Source organism: Canis lupus, chromosome 34 (assembly GCF_048164855.1).
Source record: "Canis lupus baileyi chromosome 34, mCanLup2.hap1, whole genome shotgun sequence".
Lineage (NCBI taxonomy): Eukaryota > Metazoa > Chordata > Mammalia > Carnivora > Canidae > Canis > Canis lupus.
Genome location: NC_132871.1, coordinates 29,722,539 through 29,738,603, shown reverse-complemented (window position 1 = coordinate 29,738,603; position 16,065 = coordinate 29,722,539).

The window sequence follows — 16,065 nt, the reverse complement described above, 5'->3', positions numbered from 1 at the left end:
AAATGTTTGTCTCCCACCTCTTACAGCATAGTAAGGAAAAATACATGTAAGTTAGATTTTCATTTAGCCAGCATTCTCTCGGGAGGTATTATTTTCATATTATGGCCTTGACATTAATATCCCTAAGTATTTAGATCTTTGTGTTACATTTTCTCAACATGTCTCACCCTGTGTGGGCTCACACGCATGCACATGTATACACACACACACACACACAGATTGTCCAATTTAAATATTATTTCAAAAAATTTGAAAATCCATGAATCTGGAATACAGTGCATCATAAACAACTATGTGCTTTAGAAATGATCTATTACTGAATAAAGTATGGACTGCAGTCACAAAAGCTATTTTCAATTAAGACTGTTCTAATAGAAGACTTTAATGGAACTATTGATAGTTTATATTACAGGTTCTGCTTGTGCCTGTAGCAGCGCAGCACTTGTTAGCAGACCTGATAGTGGTGAGATATTTAAGGATCAGTTATGTGCTTATTATGGGACAGACACTTGCTCTTGGTATAATTTGCTGTTCTCAATAAGTAAAATTCTTCCAGTGTACAACAAAAGCTGTAAAAGACATGGAGGGTCCACCAGTAGCAACCCAAGCCCACAAAACGGTTATCAGAACACTGCTTCTGGTAACCACACCAGTACAGCACACCTTTCCTATATTATAGATCATACTCATGTATGTCGTTAGTGTATACCTTAAAATATAATTATTCGATATCTCTCTAGGAAGAGTGCATAAATCAATATGCTAAATATGTTTCTGAGTTCAATCCCACGTTCACTCTGTCCTATATTATTGGCTAGAAACCTAAAATTCTATTTCTTGGACTCTCTTGCCGGCTGTTTGCTGGTTAAGTTCTGCCAAAGTGAGGCACTTGTCTTGGAGTAGAATTTAAGGAGGAAGCCATCTTATTGTTGCTCTGTCTTCTGCAAAAGCAAACTACTGGAAGTCACTGTTGGCTCTAGGAATATGGGGGTGGGGGTGGGGGCAGCTCAGCCCTTCAGATGGAGTGCAGACTTCAAGCTCTCATGGTGGCGTCAGTGTGGTCTTAACTGCCTGCTTATCTATCTAGGTGACATTTCCACAGCATTTGGTGACCCAGTAGCAGCCTTGGAGATGGGCAGTGGGTAATACTACTTTCTCTCATTCCCTGACCCTTCTAATACTTTAAGAATCAGTTCTTTCTTCTATTAACTACTCTTTGTTTGAAGTTCTAGAGTGGTTTCTGTTTCTCAGCCTGGATGGATATAATGAGATACAGAGGAATTAGGTGACTCAGGATTATAGAAGACAAATGTGAAATCTGAATAAACTAGGAAGTCTAGTGTTGTAGTTAAGAGTTTGGGCATGTAAGTGCTAAAGAAATACAAGAAGCTATTATTTATTCTCTATTTGTTGGACAATAGTACCATTTTAGAATTGCTCTCAACCTGTATTAACTACAGGGGTTTGTTTTAGGAAGGATAATGATGGGAATAGCTAACTCTGTGCATGGGCTCTTGTGTTTCTTTCATTATCTAATTGGCTTGTGATGCCTCTGGAAATCTACCACATTTTTCTTATCTATAGCCTTTTCGGCTCTATTAGGAAGCTAGGTTTTTTTGGCATGCAAAATTCTTGCAAATTAGGATTTAAAAACAATATCCTAAAATTAGCTCTTAAAATGAAAACACTCTTGGAAACTATTTACCAAGAATACATGACTCAAGATAAATACTCATCTTAGGGATGGTATTTTTGTAATTGATACCAACATGCATCAGAACATACTTCTTGGAGAGCTTCAGACATCACCTTATTCACTTTCAAGTAGTCCATTAATTCTGAGGGGTTTTATCTTTTCCCAGTTTTGTAGACAGCACCAGAGGCTAAAAGATGTCATAATTACTGTGGAAGGAATCTGGGAGTGTGGCGTGAGGTGGGGGAAGATGTTTACAGGAGAGGTTAAATAGAGGAATTACAAGATGGAGCTTCATGTGAGGTGGATGCCATAAAGGGAATGAAATTCATAGGCTTATGCAAGTGGAAAGCTTACTCATTTGAAATTGTGTATCATTTTTCTAAAATATGTGTTCTGTATGTACAGATCTGTTTGAGATCCATAGTACTTGTGCAATAAATACAGAAATATAAGACCATATACATTACCTGAAGAAGCATACACTTCAGCCTAAAGTATTAGAATTATCCTGCTGAGCAAATGAAATAATGTAATTATACGAGCTATTTTAAAAATGCTCAGGTATATCACCATGCTCTTCAAGAAATATATACTTTATAACCTCAAGTTATATGTATATATATATTTTTAAAAAGTATGTGCTGTTCCTCTAAATAGAATGTCTAATACAGAAAATAGATTTCAGTTCTTAAAATTTCATATAACAAGTCTGCTGGAAAGTTTTGTAGAATTTGGTGATGAGAGCTTGGCACAGGAGTTGGGAATTTATATTCTAAAGATATGTTGCATTGCTTCCTATGGACAAAACCAGTTGTTGTGGCTCCCTGTTCTTATTTAGGTAATGAGAAAAAAATCAGCTGTCCATTTTATGGATGCAAATTTGAAAAATAAACTATTTTATTAATGCTTTATGTCTCACTTTTTATTTATTTTATTTTATTTTATTTTTTAAAGATTTTATTTATTTATTCATGGTAGTCATACAGAGAGAGAGGCAGAGACACAGGCAGAGAGGGAGAAGCAGGCTCCATGCACTGGGAGCCTGACGTGGGATTTGATCCCAGGCCTCCAGGATCGCGCCCCAAGCCAAAGGCAGGCGCCAAACCTCTGCGCCACCCAGGGATCCCTATGTCTCACTTTTTAAACTGAAAAAATACATGCAAATAATGCCATAAAATAAAACTTAAGGTTGAAATAAGAGAAATTTAAGTGTATAGTCCCCAAAAAGCTGATATTTGAGGGTGCTGTCTTAATGAAGCACCTCTTCATAGAGTACCTCTATTTTAGTCATGAGCAAGTAAATCTATAGAACTCTACTTCCTTCTTGCTTGACATGTCTTTGCCCTGTTCACCAGCAGGAACAGCCTCTGGAGAATGGTTTCATTCTCACCAGGAGAATGCCTGCTGCCTTGGCTTTCCAACCATTGATAAAACCTAAACAATATACAGAACTCTAGCAATAATAGAGTCTGGGAAAATAATGTTTAGCTTTCCTGCCTCTGAAGTGCAAGTATATGAAAAAATATGGGAATGAAGATACTGAACAATCATATACAGCACATGTGTAGAACAAAGATAACATAAAAATTATTTTTTAATAATAAGAGTTGAAATATATACTCTAAATCCTTTTCTGTTTTCCACAGTTGATTTGTTTGTTTAGCCAGTAGGAGATTAGTCATGGAGTGCTGTTGGGGGAAATGCTTGTGGAAGGCAAGGAAAAGGAGCCAGATTAGGCTGAGAGATAGTTTTATAAACAATCAGCTGACTTTACTGGGATGAATCTTCAGAGCTGCCCCCAGGTTGGGTCAATAGGGCCAATCCTTTACCCCATGTCAATTAGTCACTGTTTGTGGTCTGTCTTGAGAAGAAAGAATGGCCTTGAGTGAGACAGTCTCATTAAATAAGGCAATTCCCCAAGGGGACTGATAGGTGAAGGATATCTGTTGGCAATATTCCCAGTAGCTGGGATAATAAGGCTTTTAATCCTAAAGGTGGTCTAGGTGATAAAGGCAGCATTGGTCCTTTACAGACCAATCTTTGTATGGCTCAGATCCATTTCATCATATAAAGTCTGAGAAAATTTATGGGATTACAATGAACCTGTCTTCCTGATGGCATGACTGTTGTCTCTGAGGGTTCTGTGTCTTAGGCAATCATGGCTTTCTCAGACTATTTACTGTGACGTTGACCAAGGGAGTGAAGAGTGACACCCAAGTTGTCACTTAGGTGCTAAGCGTATTCATAAATGCTCTCCTTGTGTAATAGCAACCCAACTTTCCCCTAATTATCAAGGCCAATAACTCACTTCAAAATGGTGACTCTTCTGCCTACTAGACCCTTAACATAGACTAAGTACCTAGGGAGCAATTATAGTTTATATAGTTCAATGGAACACTTATCAAATCCCTGACAAAAGCATTCCCTAGAAGAAGCATTCATTATTTTGTTAGAAATTAAGAACATGATTTTGAAAGTATTCTCCAAACAGGAATATTTTAATAGTGAAAGGGATGTGCTATATGGTTATATGACTCAGTGAAAATAATTATCCAACCATTGCTAGAGAAGAAAATCTAGTTTAACATAACGGCACATAGAGTTTTTTTTAGTGGAGTTGAATTTTCTATATTATTTTGTTATGAATGATGATTGTTAACATGATATAAAGGTTTCTTCTTTGTGTATATGTTAGAACATCTGTGCAAAAAAAAACCTTTTGATAGAGTGATAAGTGTTGAGAACTCCTCAATTTTCACAATTAAAAATTAATAAATTTAGAGAAAGATGAATATTGTTATATCTAACTTGTAGAAGAGCAAGATGAAAGAAATCATGAACCCATTATAAATAAACTGAGACACTCCTGCTTTGAGCATGTGCTCCGAATGACAGGTAAAATCAATATCTTCCATTGAGTAGAAGATTTTTTTTTAGTGTTGCTCATCCAATATCAAGAGTATTTGGAATATCTCAGAATGCAAATGAGTCCTCTTTTGGGCAATTGAGGAAAAGGGAAGAAAACTATAATATTACAATATTTAAAATCATGTTTGACTTTTGGACATATGTATTTATGAAAGCTACGTAATTATGCATGTATATATGTAAAAAGAAGTTGGCTTTTCTAAGAATGTGATGCACCTGAAGTTCTACTCAATGTAAACTGGGTATTTGGAGAAACCAATGAGCGATTAACATTTTCTATGTACAATGAAGGATTATTTGCACTGAAATAAAATCCCTTGCACTTTTGGGAGTGAAGGTCTAGAATTTTTGACTACTGAGTTATCTTTATAATCCTCATTTTTCATATATATTTGTCATATACTTCCAGTGGATTTATTTTCTTTCTTCCATTTTCATTCAACGGCAACATCAAGTTAACTATCTCCGGCTCTTCCAGTTTCTTGCACAAATAAGGAAGCTTTCCCACAAAGCAGTTTAGAGTCATGTTTGCAGAATATTGGCAAGTTGCTAGCATCTGGTTGCTAAGAGAGTGTTGCACTCTCCCGACATTTTTTTATAGATTCTTTGTCTATAACTATAGAATATTGAGGTATTCGTGCAACTGGATATTCTATATTTTGCATTCTTAACTTTCAGGAATGAACATTCTTCTTAAGCCAGAATAGCACAACTTGGAATTTCTTCAGCAGGTGGAACTTTAAAAGCCTTGTATTATTGCCTTTATTGATGAATGAACTAAGTGATTTTAACTAGAAGGTAGTAACTAATTACCACTTGTTTTTAGTTCCAAATTTTATTGTAGAAAAGTGATATCTTCTCTATTGTTGTACAGGAGTTGAATCATCGTTATTTCTCTTTTTTTTCCTTTCTCTTACTTTGATATGTTTTTCTAAAACTTTTGTGAATAGATTGGACCTCTAACTCTGGTGTATTCACAAAAAAATTTTCACTGAGCAGTATCACTAGAAAATTCTAACCTCAAATAATTTTTCTTGTTTAGTCTTCAGTTATTGAGTCTTAATTAAAAAGTACTTCTAACAAAGAGTGTATGAAAGACAGTATGAAAAAAACATAACATTCCTGTTATGTGTGAATGCATGAAATACTTTCACATGAAAAAACCACAGCAGAGTAAAGGATAAACAAGCTGGCATTTCTTCAAAAGCATAGGTCACAAGTACTTATAGGTGGAAAGATACATTTATTGGAGAAGCAGTAGATTGGGGATTCTCTTGAAAATTATGATTGATTCCTATCATATAGCGATGTATGATGAAGAGAGAGTCTATCCTGGGTTATTTAGATTCTGCTATTGTTACTAAATCAAAGACAACAGACTGTCTCCGTCATTGGTGATTTAGTCACAGGAAATAACAATGAAATATTTAACATTGGATAATTCTTCCATCATTCGTACATTATGTTTTCTTTTACACCATAGCACACAGTATTTCAAAGACAGTAGGCAGCCCTGGTGGCTCAGCGGTTTAGCGCCGCCTTCAGCCTGGGGCATTGTCCTGGAGTCCCGGGGTCAAGTCCCACGTCGGGCTCCCTGCATGGAGCCTGTTTCTCCCTCTGCCTGTGTCTCTGCCTCTCTCTCTCTCTTTCTCTCTGTGTCTCTCATGAATAAATAAATAAAATCTTTTTTAAAAAGACAGTAATAAGTAAAAGGAAACTCAGCTCTTCCATATGTCACGCATTTTTTTTAGGTCTCAGCTCAACCATCAATAACTCAGAAAAGATTTCCTAATCTCAGTGATCAACTTAACTGTCTAAATTTTATATCAGTATAGCTTCATTGATATCCAGTTCTTAATACTTACCACAGTTGTAATTTTATGTTTTGCAAAATTATCTGATGACTGGCTCTCCTATTAGGTTGTGAGCTAAATGACAGGTATTTTGTTCTTTTATTTTATTTCTCTTTCTTTTGATGGGTAGCAAGATGGTGGTTTCATCATTCCCCACCCAGGGCCTAGTAGAGTGAGTGGCAGATAGAAAGCAGGTGAAATGTATTTATGACCTCATTGACTGAATAAGGTAAGAATTGAAATCCTTACTGATTTTAATGATCTAGGTAATTGTCAGGTTGAAAATGGAGAGGACCTAGTCAACAGGGACTCATTATTTTAGCATCTTCCCTCAAAATATCAGAAAAAGTAACAGTGAAACATAGAGCATATAAGCAATATTTAAAAGGGTTAGCTATGCTGACATAACAAAGCCAATAACCCAACAATATGTTAAATAGTTCTGTATGCCAAAAATGAGAGAAAACCCAGCAGCAAGCTGGGTGGATGCTTCACTGAAAGGTGAAAAAAGGATGGGTGTGGGTGGGATAATGATAACAAACAATGTATAAGTGGCAGGGTCCAAAGCCAAGGTGAAGTTATGAAAATGGGAACAGTAGCAGCTTGTGCAAGCACATAAAAAATTTGAATTGTATGAAATCACTCTAGGCTTCGATATCTTTAAAGCTTCATTGGTGATTCTATTGTGTAATCAAGGTGATTCTATTGCATAATCAAAATAAGAAAAGTTGTCTTCATATACTTAACAGTGTAAACACAATCTATGTAAAGTTCTTGCCACAAATAAAAAAGTGGATTCTGCATTTTTTCTTGTCTTCTCTGCAGAGAAGAGGAAAGATGGATAGCCATAAAATGAAAAGATGTAAAAATATTTTCCAGTTAACAGGTAATCATAGAGGTGGAAATTAAAACATTGTTGAATATTAGTCCATAATCAGTCATACATAGTAAAAAAAAAAAAAACCTTAGTTATTAGAGAAGATATAGAGAAATAGAAACATCTACCAATTACTGATTTGTATGTAATAATGAAATTACTTAGGAACGCTTTGAGTTGGACCAAAGGTTTGATTAGGTTTTTAATGCATTTTTTGGCAAGAATATTTCATCAAGGGTACTGTGTGTTTCATATTGCATTGCATCAGGAAGCGTAATTATGCTAGGTAGTGGTGTTAGGTTTGCTCACTTGGTTAAGGTAGTGACAGCCAGATGTTTTCTTTGGAGAGCCTTTTCCTTCACATTCAGAAAGTAATCTATGGGGTAATGTACAAATACCCGCTTCTTACCGACATTTGACCTCATGGTTTTATCATCTATTAATGATACTTATATGAACCAATTATTTCATTGGGGGTTGCAAAATTGTATTTTTCTAATACTATCACTTTTTCGTCTTTTATTAGGTAGCATTTTTACCTAATGATGAGTAGTCGTCTACTTTTGCTTTAGGTTTGTGTTTCTAATGCATTCACTGGTGTGAACTCCAGTGCCTTATTAAAATGCAGGGTAAATGATTGTTTTTTTAATCTCTAATTTTGGAGTAAGGAGTTCCTATAATAGTCAACTTCATTAATGGCATATGAGATTTTTTCCTTTTCCTTTTTTCATTTTCATTATCGATATTTATGTATTCAGTGTGTGACCATTAATTGCAGACATTATTAAGATGTTTATATTTTACCAAATTTGGTTGGTGATAAGTCTGTTTCCAGGGCCCATTTGATAAAACATCAATAGTCTCTGAATTCTTTCTTACTTTCTTGCATGAGACGATGTCCTACAATTCTCCTGTATTTCCCCTGCCTTTTACTTGGACTAGGAATTACTCCACCAAGTTCTGATTTCTTTTAGCTGGGGGTGTTCTTGGAAACCAAGATTTAGGAACTAAGGCCGCTATTGAGTTGTATTGAGGTAATTCTACTTGCTGTCAGGGAACAGAGCTGGGACTTTTTTTTTATATAGGTATCATGTATTTATATTGATATTTTTTAATTTAGTGTGCTTTATAGAATTTTGGTATCTCTTCTGCATTGAGAATCTTAGTACATAATAATGTTAATATATAAACATAATTACTTATTTGCTTTATCTTATAGTATGGTTAGGATGCTGTCAAAATTACAATGGTAATAGCTAACACTAACATTGTACCTGATTGAGTTAGTTTTAAGAGTTTTTTTTGTTTTTTTAAATTTATTTTATGATAGTCACAGAGAGAGAGAGAGAGAGGCAGAGACACAGGCAGAGGGAGAAGCAGGCTCCATGCACCGGGAGCCCGACGTGGGATTCTTTTTTTTTTTTTAATTTATTTTATGATAGTCACAGAGAGAGAGAGAGGCAGAGACACAGGCAGAGGGAGAAGCAGGCTCCATGCACCAGGATCCCAACGTGGGATTTGATCCCGGGTCTCCAGGATCGTGCCCTGGGCCAAAGGCAGGCGCCAAACCGCTGCGCCACCCAGGGATCCCAAGTTTTAAGAGTTCTTTGCTGATCTTTCTTCCCTTCTTTCTTTCCTTCCTCCCTCTCTCTTCCCTCTCCTCTCCTCTCCTCTCCTCTCCTTTCCCTCTCCCTCCCTCCTTTCCTCCATCCATCCTTTCTTGCTTCCTTCCTTCCTTCCTTCCTCCTCAATATATATACCTCCTTGATACAGTGTTTAAAAGTCTCCCAATGTAATATCCCCCCTTCTGTGGGTAATGTCAGCAAATTGATAAATAGCTAGAATCACTTACATCTATCTTTTTAAATTTTAGTATTTGTTTTTTGTGCAGTTCTATATTTTTGAATAGATAAAAACATATATATAGCTCAAAGTAAAAAATTATGTATTATCTTTTTTTCAAAGAATTATCTTCCTTTCTTATTTCTAGCACACTTCTGCCTCCTGTAGTTGTCTACTTTTGCTTTGGGTTTATATTTCCAATGCATCTTAATGCAAAAGCAAGCAAATATGCATGTGTTTTGTGTACTCAATTTATATAATTTCTTCTTTTTTATGGAAGCAAAGCTGAACTGTTCAGGTTTTTGCCTTTTTTGCCTTCTCTAACTTAAAAATTATTAATTATTTTCAATTAGCCCCTTAGTGGTAGACATTTAATTTTTTTGTAGTGAATATAATGTTACAGTGAATGATCATATGTACCCATTGTTTTAAAATTGTGCAGAAATAAAAAGGAAAATTCATCTATAATTTTGTCAGAAGGCTCAGAATATATTAATTTTTAAAATATTACTTTAAATAATGTATACATCCAAATAATATAAAATAATGTAATTTTAAATAGATTGAGTTAGAGCTGAATGAATGGAAACAGGGTTAGGCAGGCTACTCTTTGAGAAGTTTTATGGTTTATAGAAAAGTAAAGTGGCAGAAGGATATCATTAATTTTAAAATGGAGGAACTGTATTCAAGGAAGTTGGCTCCTCACCCAGCTCAGAGTCCGATGCAGTGCTGGATCTCAGTACCCGGGGATCATGACCTGAGCTGAAATCAGTCAGATGTTTACTGAATGAACCACCCAGCTGCCCCTAAAATATGAACAAATTTTAAAAGAATAGCTTTACTCTATAAATATGCATTAAATATACCAAGTGTTTAGCTTATGTAGTGAAAAACCTTATGTCTTATATACCAAAGGTATTTTGTTGCACAATGAGCTATCTATATTGTGATACATTAAAATTATGCATCTAATAGTACATTTTAAAGATCTTTTTCTATGTGCATTGGTCAAATAAAGTAGGATATAGACCAGAAATCAATGGTAGTCCACCAAAATCTCTTTAGAAATGTTGCTTATTTCAGGAGCTTCTTTTAAAAAAAAACAATTTTGGGATCAAGGTTATACTCTAGAAGCTCTCCCCTAATTTCCTTTTTAAAGTAGCATTACAGTTTGAGTTAGTTATTGCTGAAACGTTGAAATTTACTAGAAGTTGTTTCCTAGAAAACAACAAAGATAAATGAATTCATTTCTTATTGCTTTTACTTTAATTACATTAACACATAGTTGGTAAATTTACAGAATCTGTGATCTAATTTTTAATCTCAGTCGCTATCCTCAAAGGTTTTTTACACTTTAACCTGTCTTCCTATCCACCCTCAAAAGCTGATTTTCCATTATTTAGTGCACATATATATATGAGAAATGGCCTGTTTAAAATAATTAGTCATTGTATTTACCTTTCAACAATTGATGCCTTATTAAGTTCTTCTGGGGACTAACTGCCTTCATTAAAATTTAAGCAAGAGTCTTAAAAAATTCTGTAAAAGTACTGTTGAGTAGTCAAAACAAGAAAAAGAAAATTAGTTCTACTCTGTTAAATGTTAGCATCTGAGAAAATTGCTTAAGAACTCTACATCAATATTTTAACTTAATAAAAATATGACAGTATTCCATGCACTATTTACTTTTTTTTCAAGAACATTATGGGAATTAAATAAAATTGATATGATTATACTCTTTCTTTATGGAGGTTTTATTGACATATAACATTATATTACTTTCAGGTGTACAACATAATGATCTGTTATTTGTATACACTACAGAAATGATCATCACAATGAATCTAGTTTTCTCCATCACTGTATTAAGTTACATGATATGCAATACAATATTGTTGACTATAGTCACCATGTTGTACGTTACATCTCCATGACTTATTTATTTTATGACTGGAAGGAATTTTGTGTCTCTTGACCCCTTTCTCCTGTTTTGCTCACCCCCCATATACTCCTCCCATCTGGCAGCCTGTATGAATTTTGTTTTGTTTTGTTCTGCTTTTTAGATTCCATATATAAGCAAAGTCACATTGTATTTGTCTAGCTCTGCCTGACTTATTTCATTTAGCATAATAACATCAAGTTTTTCCATGTTATCATGAATGGCAATATTTCATTCTTTTTTATGGCTGAGTAGTATTCTGTTATATATATATAATTATATAAAATTATATATATATAATAAATTATATAATAAATAATTAATTAAAAACACCCCATGTCTTTATACATTCATCTATTGATGGACACTTCAGTTGTTTCTATATCTTGACTATTATGCATACTGCTGCAGTGAACAGAGGGGTGCATATATCTTTTCAAATTAGTATTTTTGTTTTCTTCAGATAAATACCCAGAAGTGGAATTGCTTAATCATATGATAGTTCTGTTTTCAACTTTTTGAGAAAACTCCCTATTGTTTTCCAGATTGGCTGCAACAATTAACATTCCCACCAATGGTGTATAGTACTCTCTTTCTCTCTAATTTTGCCAACACTTTTTATTTATTTTTTATAATAGTCATTCTTACAGGTGTGAGATGATATCTCATTGTGGGTCTGATGATTAGTGATTCTGAGCATCTTTTCATGTGTCTGTTGGCTCTCTGTATATCTTCTTTGGAAGAATATCTACTCAGAATATCTACTCTGTCCATTTTTTTAATTGAGTTGGGTTTATTTGTTTGCTTTATTTTGTTTTATAGGATATATGAGTTTTTTAATATTTTGACAATTAATCCCTTATTGGACATATAATTTGTAAATCCTCTCATTCAGTAGGTTGCCTTTTAATTTTGTTGGTGATTTCCTTCACTGTAGAGAGGCTTTTTAGTTTGATGCATTCTCATTTGCTTATTTTTGCTTTTGTTGTCATTGCTTTTGGACTTAAATCCACAAAAAGTATTACAAAAGTGATGTGAAGAGCTTACTGTCTATGCTTTTTTCTAGCAGTTTTATGATTTCTAGTTTTACATTCAAGTCTTTCATCCATTTTGAGCTAATTTTTGTGTATAGTGTACGATAGTGATCCAGTTTCATTCTTTTGCTTGTGGCTATCCAGTTTTCCTAACATTATTTGTTCAAGAGTTTTTCCTTATCCCATTGTATGTTCTTGCATCCTTTATTGTAAATTGACTATATAAACATGGATTTATTTCTGGGCTATTTTGTTCCATTGATCTCTGTGTCTCTTTTTATGCCAGTACCATACTCTTTTGATTGCTATAGCTTCATAATGTAGTTTGAAGTCAGATAGCGTATGCCTCTAGGTTTGTTATTTCTCAAGATTGCTTTGGCTATTCGGGATCTTTTGTGGTTCCATACAAATTTTAGGAATATCTCTTCTATTTCTGTAAAAAAAAAAATTCTATTGGTATTTTGGTAGGGATTGAATTGAATGTATAGATTGTTTGGGGTAATATGGACATTTTAATAATATTAATTCTTCCATATGCTTTCCTAACATTGGATATCCAAGGAAAGTGAATTCATTTGGACTTTAGGAAGACATTTTGGTATGTGCTATGAAACCAAGATATAAACAAATTGTGGATAATAAAACTTCACTACATTAAATGTTAAAAATATATAAACACAATTGTGGTAAACAGATAATTTAGGGAAAATTTTGCCATCACCTCTATGCTTTATGGTATAGCTAAGCAGATGTTTATGGGGGAATAAAATTCTCTGCCCAGTGTTAACACCCAAAGCTTAGTCTATTATCATTTTCTGTCTGTAGTTTGTCATTCAAGTTGAATTTACTGCTAAAGAAAAAGATATATCACCAAGCCAAGAATCTAAGTCCCTCTATTGGTCACAGACATAGTAATATGTGCTGGGAGTCCACACTTGATTACATCAGTCACTAGCAGGAGTATACCCTGTCCTGGAGGCAATTTAAACTCCCTAGCTAGTTAACTGTTCTGTGAAACTATGAATTGGTTGTTTATTTTGATAAGTCTTATTTGTTATCCTTCATTTGTTTATTTCTTCACTTTTCTTTTCATTTTTCTTCTTTTTTTAATCTCAGTCTTTCAGGCTCTGTCACTAAGCTACAGGTAAGAGATTCAAGAATAGAATCTATGTCCCCTTTCCATCAATATTCTCTGTGGCTATTCAATGTACTTATTCTTAACGTGTGTATGGTCTGAGGCTGTGGTTTCTTTCAGCCAGAATTAAAAGCTCTCTGTCCCCTTTAAAATGGACACTTAGGAGAGTGTGTATAGGAAATCTTAATAAGGATATGACTTTCCTACAGTTCTTTTTAAAAAGATTTTGTTTATTTTAGAGAGAGAACATACACACATGAGGGGGTGTCAGAGCAGAGGAAGAGGGAGAGAATCTCAAGCAGACTCCCCACTGAGCACAGAATCCCACCCAGGGCTGATCTCAAAACCCTCATGTCATGACCTGAGCTAAAATCTAGAGTCAGAGTTGAACACTTAACTGACTGAGCCACGCACGCACCCCCTCTATGTTTCTGTAGTGCTTTATAATTTAAAGCTTTCATGTGCCTTTTCATGCTCCCAACTACACTTTAAGTTAGAAAAATAAGTAATATTATCCAAATTCACACACTGAGAAATTTGGGAGGGAATTATTTGTAAAAATATGCAGCTTATAAGAAATAATCAAAACTCAAACATGAGTACTAGGCTTTCTAGTCCAATTCTTTTGTCAGCATATGACAACAGAGATTACTATAGTTTTGTGTCATTTATTTCTTAGCTGCTTTAAGTAATGTTTGAATAACTAACTTCCTAAGGAAAATAATTTACTGGAAGTTTCCTGAAAAATGATACCCTGAGATAATATTTTTTGTATGTTTTCATTTTACATTTTAGCAAAATAAAAGCACATAGTACTGCTGTATGAATGAATGCCATCTCACTCCTAGGCTGAGCAAAAATTTCCATATGAAGAGACTTCTCAGGGTAATTGCATTGAATCTGGAAACTGTTGCAAATACTTTCAATTTGGCATGAAGCTACAGTCAGCAAAACAATTAAAAATAAGTTGAAGACTTCTGATTTCTGTTCTGATATGTAATGAGGTTCAAAGTCCTCAATTTCTTTCTTACACCAAACAAAAGCTGAATACAAAAAAAAAAAATCAATGTCTTTTCTTTGACCCATCGGAGAACTGTGGTTGCAGGGAAAAATGCCACCCTGAAATTTGGAGACAGAAGAATTCAGTGAGTTACAAGTGAGATTTGTTTACCTGGACCAGAAGTCTCTAGAGTCATGTATCAATGATGTCTTTATTATCTGTATTCTGATCTTTTAACATCTGGGTCCTTGCTGACTCTGGAGGAACTGCTTTTCTCAAGGTAAGCCAACATCTAGAGATTTAAACATGGTGAATAATTTTCTTAATGTACTGTTGGATCCTATTGGCTAGTATCTTGTTGAGAATTTTTGCATCCATGTCCTTCTCCGATGGACTTACTTCACTCAGCATAATACCCTCCAGTTCCATCCACGTTGAAGCAAATGGTGGGTATTTGTCGTCTCTAATGGCTGAGGAATATCCCATTGTATACATAGACCACAGCTTCTTTATCCATTCATCTTTCGTTGGACACCGAGGCTTCTTCCACAGTTTGGCTATTGTGGCCATTGCTACTAGAAACATCGGGGTGCAGGTGTTCCGGCGTTTCATTGCATCTGAATTTTGGGGTAAATCCCCAACAGTGCAATTGCTGGGTCGTAGGGCAGGTCTATTTTTAACTCTTTGAGGAACCTCCACACAGTGTTCCAGAGTGGCTGCACCATTTCACATTCCCAATGTGAGGGAAAGGGTTCCCCTTTCTCCGCATCCTCTCCAACATTTGTGGTTTCCTGCCTTGTTAATTTTCCCCATTCTCACTGGTGTGAGGTGGGATCTCATTGTGGTTTGGATTTGTATTTCCCTGATGGCAAGTGATGCGGAGCATTTTCTCACGTGCGTGTTGGCCATGTCTATGTCTTCCTCTGTGAGATTTCTCTTCATGTCTTTTGCCCATTTCATGATTGGATTGTTTGTTTCTTTGCTGTAGAGTTTAATAAGTTCTTTATAGATCTTGGAGACTAGACCTTTATCTGATAGGTCATTTGCAAATACCTTCTCCCATTCTTCAGGTTGTCTTTTAGTTTTGTTGACTGTTTCCTTTGCTGTGCAGAACCTTTTTATCTTGATTAAGTCTCACTAGTTCATTTTTACTTTTGTTTCCCTTGCCTTCATTGGATGTATTTTGCAAGATGTTGCTGTGGCCAAGTTCAAAAAGGGTCTTGCCGGTGTTCTCCCCTAGGATTTTGATGGATTCTTGTCTCACACTTAGATCTTTCATCCATTTTGAGTTTATCTTTGTGTCTGGTGCAAGAGAGTGGTCTAGTTTCATTCTTCTGCACGTGGCTGTCCAATTTTCCCAGCACCATTTATTGAAGAGACTGTCCTTTTTCCAGTGGGTAGTCTTTCCTGCTTTGTCGAATATTAGTTGGCCATAGGCTTGAGAGCCCATTTCTGGGCTCTCTATTCTGTTCCACTGATCTATGTGTCTGTTTTTGTGCCAGTACCACACTGTGTTGATGACCACAGCTTTGTAGTACAACCTGAAATCCGGCATTGTGATGCCCTGGCTCTGGTTTTCTTTTTCAATATTCCCCTGGCTATTCGGGGTCTTTTCTGATTCCACACAAAGCTTAAGATATTTGTTCCAACTCTCTGAAGAAAGTCCATGGTATTTTGATAGGGATTGCATTGAACGTGTAAATTGCCCTAAGTAGCATTGACATTTTCACAATATTAATTCTGCCAATCCATGAGCATGGA